At 35.9% G+C, this 10,674-nt stretch overlaps 1 protein-coding gene across 5 annotated transcripts in view; it reads left to right on the plus strand.

Moving 5' to 3' along the window:
* KCNQ5 (potassium voltage-gated channel subfamily Q member 5) overlaps positions 1–10,674 on the plus strand; it is a 705,402-nt gene that overhangs the window by 685,753 nt on the left and 8,975 nt on the right. The window lies entirely within an intron of this gene.

The raw sequence follows: 10,674 nt of genomic DNA on the forward strand, positions 1-10,674 counted from the left end.
TAAAATATTAAAATATATTAAAATATACATAGATATAAGTAATAAATATATATAAATAAAATTATAAATAAATAAAAATATATTAAAAACCATTCACTGGTTTATAGTTCCCATTTAAATATAAAGCTGGCTCTTCCCCAAAGACAGCCACAAGCTTGCCTTCCAGGAACTAACCATGTTCAAAAATGTCACTATTTTATTTCCAAGTTAATGAGTCCAGGAGGTATCCATAATAGCTCTTGGAGAGAACCCCAACAGGGTCATCCTTCCACCAGTGCTACCTCATAACTTACTATACTGTCCTCTGTGAGGATTCCATAAAAAATGGAAGGCAGAGTTATTTGGACCTACCAGCCTCTACTCTCCATCTCCTCCTTATAGAGCTCCTCTTAATAGGTGTTGGTTGTTCCCCAAAGAACCAGATTACTGTTCACCTTGGCTCCAACTTCTATAGCTAAACGCCTAGCACTAATGTCATTATTATTAGTAACTACTTTTCTCTCCCATGGCTCAGCTGCCAGGACTGATGTCCTCCGTTGCCCCATCTCTTTTCCTGCCATATTAGCTCCAGCTCTTATAGGGTAACTCTTTTCCCCAAAATCCAGTCTTCTGTTCTCTAACAGATGATACGTGTATCTTTGCCACAAGGGGTCTGATTTCTCCCAGCTGGCCCACCCAGAGAAACTCCTTTAGAGTCCCTAGAGCCCCTCAAAAATACATGGCTTCTAAGTTTCCTTCCAGGTGGAAATCTATGGCCCTATGACTCAGGACTGTATGGGGAACCACCTACCCAGCAGGCAAGCTGCACCTGTGGACCAATGTCTCAGTTACAACCTACTGTATGTACCTGGGGCTCAGAGCCCCATCTTCACACACAAAGATTCTCTTCAGGTAGCTGCAGGAAATCAGAAGCCTATGACGAGAATGTGGCACCAACATAGAGTATTATGCATACGTCTTTGGCCATCATTAGCACAGATTTCATTTCCATCCTCTCTTTTTAAAATTTTTTTTTCTTTGCTCAGAATTTACATGCAAGCTTCACAAGTTTTTTAGCTCAATCTCTAGATCTGCTGCTACCTTTCTGATTTATGATGAGTCTTTTCCACCCTCAAGTGGTAATGATGGGGTACTTCATTTTGGTGCTTTTTGAATGCTTCCTTCTTTTTTTTCTCACCTTTTACTTCTCAGGTACCAGATGAGAGGCAGTTTAATAACATAGAAGATAGAGAACAATGGCTTCAGAGTCAGTGAAGATCTGATTTCAAGCTTATGCTTACCCCCATATCAAGAAAGTTCATTTTGGGGGGCAGCTGGGTAGCTCAGTGGTTTGAGAGCCAGGACTATAGACAGGAGATCCTAGGTTCAAATCTGGCCTCAGACACTTTCCAGCTGTGTGACCCTGGGCAAGTCACTTGACCCCCATTGCCTTCCCTTACCACTCTTCTGCCTTGGGACCAATACACAGTATTGACTCCAAGATGGAAGGTAAGGGTTTTAAAATTAAAAAGAAAAAAAAAAAGAAAAGAAAGTTCATTTTGCTTGTGAGGGAGGATAAGATATGAATGAAAAAGAGTTGAAAGTATCTTGCTTTGCTCATTTGTATTAAAATTAAGTACTTTTTTAAATAAATGAGGTCATTCAGTCAACCCTCTAGAATTTATTATAAATTAATAGAATGAAGGAACAGCTAGGTGGCTCAGTGAATTGAGAGCCAGGCCTAGAGATGGAAAGTCTTGAGACCAGATCTATTTCTAGATCTGATTCTCAGATAATTTCTAGCTGTGCCATCTTGAGCAAACCATTTAACCCCCATTGCCTACCCTTTACCAGTCTTTTGCCTTAAAATGAATACACAGTATTGATTCTAAGATAGAAGATAAGGGCTTGAAAAATAAATTAATTAACAGATTGTTAGTTAAATTCTTTTTAAATAATAATAATAATAAATAGTCTAGCAGTTCCCTTTTCATACTACATTAACAATGCATTTTGTTTTTAGCAGCATTGGGCACTCAACAAAGCTTTGTCTGGATCTTCTAGTAATGCTTCGGGCATGAAAGCACAACTAAAGATTAACTAAAAGGAAAACTTGGCACGAGCCCACCATGATGTGCCTCTCCCATCCACTCCTTGTCAAAAGTGATTCTTTGATCTCAAATCCAGCACTTAAGAGTTTTCCTTGAGTTTTTCCCCCCTTCCCAATTTAAATTAATGTTTAGAGTGCAAGGAACGTTTAAAATATGAAAAGAAAGAAGAGAATCTGAGAAATGGTGAATCAATCTCTCTACTTTTACCCTCTCATTTCACACAGTTGAGATTGCTCAAATAGGACAGGTTGGATCTGCTATAATCACAGTGAATTCTCATTTTATCCCTTCTTCTAACTTGTATTGATTGTTCTACCTTTGTTCAAACAAATCTAACACTGTCTGACTGTACATGGATGGCTGATTCTGAATGATTTACACCTTGATAACGAGTCATTTCCTGAATATAAAGTCATAGTCACTTTGGTCCTCATCGTTTCCAACGTAGGCTACTTTTTTCTCCTTCTTAATCCTATTTTTTTAACATCACTGCCACTTCCCATCATGCTTCCCAGTACTCAATAGATACTTCCCCCATAACAAAGTACAGCTAAATAAAACAATCTCTCTATCAGCCCCAGCTAACAATAGATGCACCTTTTTTCACTTTGCACCTACAGTCTACCCCACAAGGAGCATTGTTAGTACAAATGGTCACATGCGTTCATCAGACTTCTGAAATCTTTCAGTATTGTTTTCCTTTACATTATTGTCATCTGCTATCTATCATGGCAAAGTAATAATGATCCAGCCTGATACCGTCCTCCTGACAGAGAAATATGGACGCAAGATGCAGAAAGAGACATATTTTTGGATATGGCTAATATGGAAATTTGTTTTATTTAACTGTGCATATTTATTACAATGTAATAATTATTACACATATTTATTACAATGTAATAATTATTACAATTTATTTTTCTAATGGGGCAGGTTGGGGGTAGGATATGCTTATGTCAGGGGGAATTTAAGAGGACTAGGAAGCCCACAATCCTTTGATCTCTCTCATTTGTTGATACCTGACCACATTTTCTAATATCATTTCCACATCATCCCCTGAAATCGTCTTTACATAAATACTAACAGTGCCAAGGGCTATGGGAACATGTAGCCATGACATGTAAGATGACTTTGAAAAGAATGGCTAGACATGGCCAAATACATGCAGAAGGACTCCACAGTGAAGATCACACAATCTTAAAGGAGATAAGATAAAAATCTTACGACCTCTTAGGAAGATGACAAAAGATGGAAAAGATCAGGGACAGGACTATTACTATTTTTAAAAATTAACTGAAATGGCATCATCCACCTAGATCCTAAACTGATTATATATACTACTATTTTTCACACAATTGTTATGAATAAAATTATCTCAAGAGACTGATTTTTTGGTAAGAATATAAGTTTATATCATATCTATTTTGATTCTATCAGGTCTATTGGTTAGGATGGAACCATAACCAATAAAGCGATAAAGGTTTTCATGATTATCTTATACCAGGAACAACTTGAGCTAACTTAGACAGTTTAATAAATAGATTTTTAGGAGCTCATTATATCCTTGACCACACCAAGACATCTTTAATTGGTGATGGTTAAATGAGAGATGGTCCATCAGACTCTTGGCCCTTCCCCAAACTGACAGGTGGACAGTCACATACCCAGGAAAAGAACCCTCCTCACCATTATTAAAAAATTAACAAATTCTGTTAAAAAAAGGAAGGCATACGGGGCAGCTGGGTGGCTCAGTGGAGTGAGAGTCAGGCCTAGAGACAGGAGGTCCTAGGTTCAAACCCGGCCTCAGCCACTTCCCAGCTGTGTGACCCTGGGCAAGTCACTTGACCCCCATTGCCCACCCTTACCACTCTTCCACCTATGAGACAATACACCGAAATTAAGGGTTAAAAAAAAAAAAAAAAGGAAGGCATTCTTTGGAATTCCCAAGAACAACAACAAAAAAAAAAAAAAAGGCAAAAAGCAGCAGACTAGATGGTATCTCTGACCCAGTTCCCAGACAGGGGAATATACCACAATATAGGAATTAATACAGTATATGAAAAATAAATTCTTATACAACCAATAAGCTTTTATTAAGAGCTAACTATGTGTCAAACACTGTGCCTGAGTGCTAGGAAGGGTCGTCTGTGACCCTGCAGTGGTCTTAATATGAATTTAATAGCCAGTCTCCAACTGCATCCATCTAAAATAATATTTTATATATATATATATATATATATATATACATATATATGTGTGTGTAATGTATTCATATATTTATATCTATACATGTATACATGTATGTGCATATATATGATACTAAAAGAAAATATTCTTTTCATTTTCTTACTATATTTGTTCCTCCCAGCCTTTGCATTGAAGCCATAGAGGACCAAAGTTTATGTAGATTTAGTTGAGAGCATCTTGTCAAGATTCTTTAAAGAATTTTTCCTTCCTCAACCTCTGGAACACATAAGCTATTGTTATCTCCATGATCATCTTTTTTTCTTAGCTCATCATGATCAGGGCAAAGGCAAGATGTCCAAGTGTCCCATGAAATGAAGTTTGCTGCCTTGAGGCTCATGATAAAAGTTTTATTCATCTCTCTGGGGAAAGCTTCAGAGTTATATTTCTATTTGGCAGCCACATTTTCGTCTATGTATAACCAAAGCATCAGTGTGGATGTGGTTCAATTCCTCCATACTTAGAGCAACTACTTGATTACAAAACAACAGATCACCCCATAAAAGTACCAACATTTCAATTAATGTTTCGTCTGACAAGAGCATGTGATTCTTATATACTCTATTTCCATCTCTCTGGCACTAGAAGACTCTAGAAAAGGATTTACTTTCACAAGCCTGAAGACCAATTTGAATTTTTATATATTCTATATATTACCATGACCAAAAATTTCACATTTAGTGACCAGTTTCTGAAAATGAATCTTGCCAGACTTAATAAGGTTTGGTACTCAACAATCACTGAATGAATGAATGAAAAACATTTATTATATTCTTTGCAAATCATAGTACTGAATACCACATGAATTGAGGAACTAAATGCTACAGAAACAAAGTTAAAAAATAGTCCATACTTTCAAGGAGTTCACATTCTAATGGGAGATGGTGACACTGGTAGTAGGTTTCAGCTATAAGGCAAAAGGAAAGCCTCCATGGTCTTACTGTCATTAGGAGGCAGCTAGATGATACAGTGGATAGAATGTTGGACCTGGAATCAAGAAGATGAGTTCAAATGTGGCTTTAGATATTTACTTATATATTTATTTACTTATAAATAAACCTGGGCAAATCACTTAGCCTGTTTGCCTCAGTTTCTTCATCTGTAAAATGGAATAATAGTTCCTACTTCCCAGGATTGTTGTGAGGATCAAATGACACAATTGGTGAAAGTGATTAGCACAGTGACTAGCACAATTTAAGTAATTTTTAAGTGTTAGTATTATTATTATTATTATTTTCTATTGATAAAATCTTATTTGTTTTTAGTTACCATTTTTATATATAACATATGTAATATAACAATAATATAATACATGTGATTTATTATCAATATGTAATAGATTATAATAAATATACTTATCCAAGAGAAATAAATTCTCACATTAGCTAAGTCCAAAAATCCATCCCATTCTTTTTTTTTCCCCTCCCTCCTACCCCTCATCTCTCCCCCAAGAAGGCAGGTAATATAATATAGATTGTATATGTATTATCATATAAAATGTATTTCCTTCTTCATCGTACTGTAAAATAAGACAAATGCTACTTACCCTAGAGAAAAATTCATGGAGGAATACTGATACCAAACCTTGATAGGATCATCAATTTGGAGACCAAGAGGTCACAAAGAGTTGGACATGACTGAAAATGACTAAATAATAAAAAAGGAGGCAAGGTTGTACAGTGGAAAGTACATACTGAGACTGGAGTCAGAAGACCTGGGTTCAAATCTTGCCTATAATAGTACTTTTGTGACTTTGGACAAGTCACTTGGCTATCCTATGCTTCAGTTTCCTCATCCATAAAATAAGGGAATTAAACTAGGTAGTCTCCATGATCCCTTCTAAGTTCTGGTCCGATAATGCATTTTGGTGATTTGAGGAGAGGAATGTAGAGAAAGGCAATTTTTTTAGTAGCCTTAAAGAAAATTAAAATGAAGGAGGGTGTTCAACAGGTACTACAGAGATAGGAAGGAGATGGAGCTGGTCATGGATGAGATAAAAGTATTCACATTTTAGGTATATATGGTCTTTCTCTAGTCCCTTTTGTTTTGTAAACTGTGCCAAGGTCTCCTGTCTCCAAAGAATGGAAAGAGAGATATAGATGGGAAAAGGGCAAACCTTTAATCATCTGACTCAACGGTCCTCACTATAATCCTGGAGTTCATGTTCCTTTTTGTCATTGGGTCAGGGGTTCTTAATCTTTTTGTGTGTGTGTCATGCATTCCTTTGGCAATGTGAAGTATACAGACCTTTCTCAGAATCATCTTTTTTCATGAATAAAATAAAATAATGGGAAACAAATTATGTAAAAATGAAATTATCAAAATGCTAAAAGAAATAAATTCACAGACCCCAGGTTAAAAACCCCTGCACTGGGGGATAAATTAAATATATAGGAATCCAAGCAGATATATAGCACTCCCTCACAGGGAAACTTTCAGTCATAGACCAAATGAGTTAATATATATAAAGCTTTTTGCAAACTCTAAAGCTCTATATAAATACTGGTTTTAATATGGAGTTTGGAAATGTTTCCTATGATGTCTTAAGAACAGGAAGCAAAGTTTCATTTCCTGGAGACTTCCTTGCATGGTTCTTTCCATCAGACTTTATGGTAACTTGGATTAGACTATGACAGTGTCAGATGTGTTCAACAATCTCACCATCCCCTTTGGTCCTATCTGTTCATTTGAACATTTCAATGACTATGAAGTCATCGAAATATTCAATAATTCCGATATGTCCAAAAAGTGATCATCCAAACCTTTGCTTGAAGACCTCCAATAAGAGGGAACCTAAGGTGGAACATTCCAATACACCAGCAGTTCTCAAACTTTTTGTTTTCAAGACCCCTTTATACTCTTAAAAATTATTAAAGATCTCAAAGTGCTTTGGTCACATGGGTTGTATACACTAATAATTGCCATATTAGAAATTAAAACCAATAAAATTTTATTAATTCATTTAAATAATAAAAATTAAAATATTAACATAAATAATAAAAATAACCATTTTGTCCAAAACAAAAGAAAATCAAATCAAAATATCACCATTTTACATATTTTTGAAAATTTCTTTAATGTCTGACAAAAAAAGATAGGTCAATTCTCGTCTGCTTTTTGCATTCAGTGAATTGAGATAGATTGTTTTGAGTAGTTGAAAGAAAATTTGATCTTACATAGATATGTAGTTGAAATAAGAGTATTTTAATAGGCAAATAACTTTTTTTTTTAATCATTTTGACCTGGGGCAGCTAGATGGCTCACTGGATAGAGAGACAGGGGGTCTTCAGTTCAAATCTGGCCTTAGTCACTTCCTAATTGGGTGACCCTGGGCAAGTTACTTAATCCAATTACCTAGCCCTTGCCTGTCTTCTACCTTGGAACAGATGCTTATTATCAATTCTAAGGCAGAAGATAAGGGTCATTTTTTTATAGACATAGATGACAGAGAGAAGGGAGAGAGAGAGAGACAGAGAGAGAGACAGAGAGAGAGACAGAGAGACAGAGAGAGAGAGAGAGGAAGAGAGAGGGAGAGAGAGAGAAGGGGGAGGAAGGAAGAGAGAAGAAAAGAAAAGAAGAGAAAAGAGAAAAGAAAGGAAAAGAAAAGAAAAGATTGTTCTATTTCTAACTTAGAATGGTTATTCCTTAATTAATAAGTTGGCTTCATGTGCTCAGTTTCACACATTCCAGATATTATGAATCCCATGTTCAAGAGTTCAGTTTTGATAAATCAAAGTGAGGCAGCCTGTGCTACTTGGAAAGTCAGGATTCTGTGAAGCAATCAAACTGGCGGCCCATTAGACATTTTAAAACCCATTTTGCATATTTTTCATCATCTTGTCATAAAGAAATAATAAAACCTGCCAGCTCCATGGCCTTACATTTGACATAATAATATTGATCACAATGATAAACCATAGATTTTTTTTTTTTTAGTCTTGGCTAGCTTACAGACAGTAAATTATGTGCAATAAAAATTAAATTAGCTAATGTTTTTGCATGAAATATTATGACTAGGTGATAGCTGGCAGCTTAAAATAGAGCAAATGAGGGCCCGGTAGCCTTCATGGGCCATAGCACTATAGCCTCGAGCCATCTCTGCTCCTAATATTGCAGTCTGATGACACGCAGACTCCCAAGCCCATAGCTTTCAGCCAATGCAATCATACCTACTTGAAAACTTTCCCTGGAGTCCATTCTTTCAATTTTTTCAAAATGGTAACCTGGCCTGCAAATCAACCAACAGGTGGACAAGTATCTTGCAAAGCTTTGCAGTAGGCCAAAAATGGCCAAAATCAGTCAGCTCCTTCAAAAGTTATCAAGGGAAGACAGACAGACAAGGAAGTAGCTTTGATTAGCGGCTTGAGGAGTGAATTCTTGAGAGTAAAGAAGACCAAAATCTGAATGCCTCCTCAGATGTTCCCGGCTATAGTTTAATTTCATCTAGAATGAAAGTCAATAAGCAATAATGTGATAAGAACCAATTTCCCTTTAGGGTAGATTCTGAAGACAAAAAGAAGAAAGCAGTATTCCTTGATAAAGATAGGTTTTGCTCCTAGCAGCCAAAGCTGTTTCTATCCCTAAACCATGTTCAAAGTGAAAACTGCATGGCTCAATCATTTGTCTACAGTCCAGTGGTTCCCAAACTTTTTGGGCCTACCGCCCCTTTTCCAGAAAAAATATTACTTAGCCTCCTGGAAATTAATTTGCCAGTGAATCGTTCTTATTCCTTTCCTTCAGAATCCTTTTGCATCCCCTTAGTTCAGCTCTCTCCCTCTCTCTTCACTTGATACCAAATAATCCTAAATCTTCTACTTTTTGAAGTTTTGAATATTAGACATTTGAAATTTTGAAAATTAGAAATAGATCCTTTTCAATCCTGGATAACCACCATCATTCACTCTGGTTTTCCTGGTTTTAGTCAATTCTGAGCCTGAGTTAACCAGGTAAAAGTAGTTTTTAGTTGTTCCTCCAGGGTTCTCTAAGTATCCCATCATATCATATACAAAAAGGAAATTTTTTTTGCATTGCCTGTTCTTATTCCTTTAATTTATTTTTCTTGTCATGTTGCAATAACTATCATTTATAGTATATTATTGAATAAATTGTTGATAATAGACTGCTTTGCTTCACCTCTGAACTTATTGGGAAGGCTTCTAGCTTATCCCATTTACAGATAATTGCTTACTCTTGGTTTTAGATAGATACTACTTAATATTTTAAGAAAGGCTCTATTTATTCCTGTGCTTTCCAGTGGTTTTAATAAGAATGGGGATTGTATTTTGTCAAAGGCTTTTTCTGCATGCATTGAAATAATCATATAATTTCATTGGTTTTGTTATTGATATGGTCAATTACGCTGATAGTTTTCCCAATATTGAACCAGCTATATACCTGGCCATGGTGCATGATCTTTATGATAAGATATTACCATAGTCTCCTAGCTAGCATTTTATTTAAATTTTTGGTATCAATATTGATTTGCAAAATTCATTTTTGGTTTCTTTCTCTGTTTTTGCTCTCCCAAATTTAGGTATCAAAACCACATTTCTATCATAGAAGGAATTTGGGAGAGCTCCTTCCTTGACTATTTTTTTCAAATAGTATTGGAATTAATTGTTCTTTAAATGTTGGTAGAATTCATTTGTAAAGTAAGCTGGTTTCTGGAATTTTTTTCCTTAAGGAGTATTGGGCCAAAAATATCCAGTCTCTAACAAAAGTAACTGAGACAGAGCTCTGAGCATGATCAATCAATTTATTAGGTATTCCAGTGATTCCCAGTCAATTGGGTCCAAGACCTTTCTCACAGTCAAGGAAATTTTTATTTTATAACCATTGATAAGTATCTATGACTCAGTAGTTAAGAGCATCTGAGCCTGAGGTCATGAAGACCTGAGTTCAAATCCAGCCTAATATACTTCCTAGCTCTATGACCCTGGGTAAGTCACTTAGCCTCTTATTACCTAGCAAAAGGATCCAATGGAAAAGAAAACTGCAAACCACTTCTAGTATCCTTGCTAAGAAAGCCTCATGGATAGCTGTGGTCTATGGGGTCACAGAGACCAACACAGCTGAACAAGAACAAAGCACTTTACAGATCTTAAAGTATTATTATTTTTTATTATTATTATTAGAAAAGGAGATATTTATATGTTCTTTAAAGAACTTTCTCTAAGACTAACAATAAAACAGAACTCGGAATATTTACTTGCATCTATGAAATTGGAGGCTAGATTTACAAAAGGCCACCTCAACCACAGAAAGAAAGGAAGGAAGGAAGGAAGGAAGGAAGGAAGGAAGGAAGGAAGGAAGGAAGGAAGGAAGGAAGGAAGGAAGGAAG

The sequence above is a fragment of the Gracilinanus agilis genome, chromosome 4 (genome assembly GCF_016433145.1).
Source record: "Gracilinanus agilis isolate LMUSP501 chromosome 4, AgileGrace, whole genome shotgun sequence".
Classification (NCBI taxonomy): domain Eukaryota; kingdom Metazoa; phylum Chordata; class Mammalia; order Didelphimorphia; family Didelphidae; genus Gracilinanus; species Gracilinanus agilis.